This window comes from Medicago sativa, chromosome 3 (genome assembly GCF_051527215.1).
Source record: "Medicago sativa cultivar Bolivia chromosome 3, Bolivia_mono, whole genome shotgun sequence".
Taxonomy (NCBI): Eukaryota; Viridiplantae; Streptophyta; class Magnoliopsida; order Fabales; family Fabaceae; genus Medicago; species Medicago sativa.
Genome location: NC_140751.1, coordinates 40,207,006 through 40,210,977, shown reverse-complemented (window position 1 = coordinate 40,210,977; position 3,972 = coordinate 40,207,006). Strand labels below are relative to the sequence as shown.

The 3,972-nt window shown below is 37.9% G+C and overlaps 1 long non-coding RNA gene across 1 annotated transcript; it reads right to left on the bottom strand.

Annotated features, from left to right (window-relative positions):
* Positions 1–748: 748 nt before the first annotated feature.
* LOC146937539 (uncharacterized) lies at positions 749–2,884 on the bottom strand. Its single transcript, XR_015033288.1, has 2 exons — positions 2,763–2,884; positions 749–988 (listed from the first exon to the last, which is right to left on the bottom strand). It is a non-coding gene; the product is annotated as an uncharacterized LOC146937539 (long non-coding RNA).
* Between the last annotated feature and the right edge of the window lie 1,088 nt (positions 2,885–3,972).

Sequence of the window (3,972 nt, the reverse complement as noted above, 5' to 3'; positions counted from 1 at the left end):
ATATTCAAGTAACCTGACTGAAATAATGTTCAAATCGAGTTATCATCCTGGAAGACGAAAGGTCACACCTTGTGACCTTTCGTCTTCCAGGATCAAAACTCTATTTAAACAACATTTTAGTCAAGTTACTTGTTCATTGGTTATATATTCAAGTAACCTGACTGAAATAATGTTCAAATCGAGTTATCAACGTGGAAGACGAAAGGTTACACCTTGTGACCTTTCGTCTTCCAGGATCAAAACTCTATTTAAACAACATTTTAGTCAAGTTACTTGTTCATTGGTTATATATTCAAGTAACCTGACAAAAATAATGTTCAAATCGAGTTATCATCCAGGAAGACGAAAGGTCACACCTTGTGACCTTTCGTCTTCCAGGATAAAAACTCCATTTAAACCATATTTTAGTCAAGTTACTTGTTCATTGGTTATATATTCAAGTAACCTGACTAAAATAATGTTTAAATCCAGTTATCATCCTGGAAGACGAAAGGTCACACCTTGTGACCTTTCGTCTTCTAGGATAAAAACTCTATTTAAACAATATTTTAGTCAAGTTACTTGTTCATTGGTTATATATTCAAGTAACCTGACTAAAATAATGTTTAAATCGAGTTATCATCCAGAAAGACGAAAGGTCACACCTTGTGACCTTTCGTCTTCCAGGATAAAAACTCTATTTAAACCATATTTTAGTCACGTTACTTGTTCATTGGTTATATATTCAAGTAACCTGTAACACCCATACTAGACGTATCTAGAAAGTCTAGCACGTGCGTTATTTTAGTATTGGATACATTAAAAATTTACAACATAAAAACTTCGAATGAATTTATATACAACAACCCGCGTTCGTACAATGTCAAACTTCATAACTTATCTAAATTAAAATAAATACATCCTTGAGATCCGTAATCTTCATGCTCCAGGTACGAACGAGCTCTTGCTGAAAATCCATCCGACTACTATCTTGCGTCCAATCTGATATCTGAAACAAATAAGGATTGGGATGAGACATAATGTCTCAGTGAGTTCCCCTAAATCCTAGGCTATAGGTAACCTCAGGGGAATTCTACGGTCACCACGTGTCTACTTTACAACCTGCCGGTTGATTATACGTGTGTGGGGACTTGCTTTCTTAGACGGCTGTGCATACTAGGGCCGTCATAATCTTATCTTAACTTGTTATAGGCTTCTCATCTCTCATGTGTCATGGCGGTTAAGGGGAAACTAAAACCGCAATGCCAAGATACTATCTACGCATCAAGGCCTTCTCTTGCTAAAGTCATGACACAACTCTGAACCGGACGATTAGGGAAACCTATGATCGTCTTCGGTATATCTTTCTTTACTCGCTTACTTGCTTACTTGAATAAGTTGCATCTATCTTAAACTTGCCACAAAAGTGACTCTTTCTAGCTTGCTAATTCTTGACTATCTTCTTCTTTATTCTTTCTACTTCTTGACAGTCTATGCCAAGGCTCTATGACATAACACATAAATATATGATGAATATGCATAGTCAGCTTTATTGATTATGTTAGCGTGTAACAAACAACTTATCTGAGTTCATTTTACGGATTAGTTCCGAGTGGAGTAACCCCGGAAGTTAATCCCTTACTACCGGTGAAAATGCTTTGCAATAGCGCACCGGACTCCCTTAGTGAACGTGCGGGTCCCTTACGGCTTACCCCATTCCCCTTGGAGAACCTTTTATATCCAACCATGGAAGGAATATAAAAGACACGACACTTTAACTTAGTGAGATGCGGCTCCCTTTCGGCTTAACCATTCCCCTTGGGGAACCCCTTGAACCCAACCTTGGAAGGAATTCAAGAGACATAACACTCTTATTAAATTCTTAGTCTTATGCATGTATGAAGGTTAAACCTAATCATACTATCTCTTTTACCTCGGATCCTTGAACGATCCCACTAGAGGTAAACTTAAGCTTTGCTTATCTTACTTTGTGAATGGATACGAAATTGATTCACATCCTGCCATACTCGTATGGTTCTTGCTTCTTATGCGAAGATAATACTTGTATTACCTTGCATCTAATCAAGCATAATACTAATGCATAGCATTCTATTCTTTACTAACTATTCTAGTTCTCGATAACTATACCGAGGCTCTAGTTCTTCCCTTTCTTAAGGATAACTTGCTACCCGATTCATAATATGATCTCTCGTATGCCATGCCTCACTAACTTGCATAATACTTGCCTCTTTATCATAAAAATCTTGCTTAGATTGATCATCATTTAGGACCTTGGTTTGAGGGGTTTAACTTATAAAAAGATTGCTCAAAGATCCGGAACGGAAAAACACCGAATCTGCCTGAAACGAGCAAGCAGTGCCGGAACACACCACTTGCTCGCCTAGGCGAGTAAATTCATGGGGGAGGCGAGTAGCTACTCGCCATGGCGAGTAGGAGGCGAGCAGGACCCCCTGTTCGGCCTTCCAGCTCGCTGTGGCGAGTAATAGCTCGCCGTGGCGAGTTAGGACAGTCCAGGACCCCTAAAAATGGTATTTTTGACCCAAAAACCTCAAACCGAGTGTCTCTAAGTGTTATATGACTCTTAGGATCATTAGAAACCTGTAAAACATGAACTCAGCAAGTATTCACAAGTCAAGCAAGCATGGCATACAAATGGGGTAACTAAACATATACTTGAACCCTAGAATTTCATATTGTTCATATTAATCATAGGTGGCATAAACATAATCCCAAAGGGTGGGAAATTTATCTATGGAACTCACCTAATCACAAACTTGAAGCAACTCCAAGCTCCAAACTCAAACATGCCCAAAACCTTAGTTTTGCTCCCTTTGCTTCCTTGCTCATACCATTCTAACTCATCATCCCTTTCTTGCAATCCAAGTCACCTCTTCAAGTTCAAAACCATACTCCAACATTACCCTCAAAACACATATTCAAAACTTGAAATTAAAAGGAATTCTTGATGAAGAAAGATAAAGATATTAACCCATTCAACCTTAACATTCTTACCTTGCTCATGTAGAAACCATTCCTTGTACCATTTAGAATCCATCTTCTTCATACATCAAACCCTAATTTTCCAAACACTTCATCAAGAGGAGAAAAGAGAAGAATTAAACACAATACCCACTTCCTTAATCTCTAGTGATAATAAAAGAATAAGTTTTGGAAGCTTACCATCAAACAACCCCAACTTGCCTCCTTGATTCCAAAACTCCAAGAATCACAATCCACACTTTAGTTCTTCAACCCATCCTCTAAACATCATCTATTCACCTTCTTTAATCATAAAGGAACCACTTCAAGCACAACTTCATGTTTAAACTCCCAAACTACCAAAACCCTAACTTTAATCTCTTCTTAGGTGGAGAAATAGAGAACCCAAAACAAAACCAACTTCCATAACTTATGAGACCAAGAGAAACAAGAATCTAGAAGTTACCATGGAAGGAAAAAGTTTGGAAAGGATTGGTGTAGAGAGGAGGGAGATCGATGGAGAGGAAGAGAGGGAGAAGAAAATATTTTCTCTAACCAAGAGAGAGAAAAGAACAAGAGAAATGAGATATTTTTGGGGTTATCCCAATTAAATATCCCTTTCTTGGGAAATTACCAAACTGCCCTTGCCTTTAGCGTGTTATATTCGTCTCTGATACTTATTCCTTAATAAGCTGATATTACGTAATAAATATTCCCCATACTTACTTTCCTTGAATTTAATCCTCTGGCACGATCGAATGATAAAATAACGATACTGACAGGCGGGATGTTACATTCTACCCCCCTTAAAAAAATTTCGTCCTCGAAATTTAGAAACCAACTACCATTCGTCGCAACTGCGACCTGCCTTCTCTAACTTATACGAGGTCCGATTATACTCACTTCACAGAGTTCGAAGCATACTTTCCTTATCAAAATACTTAACTCATTCTCTTTCTTTATTTGCATAAACGAATATGATCTTCTCAATCT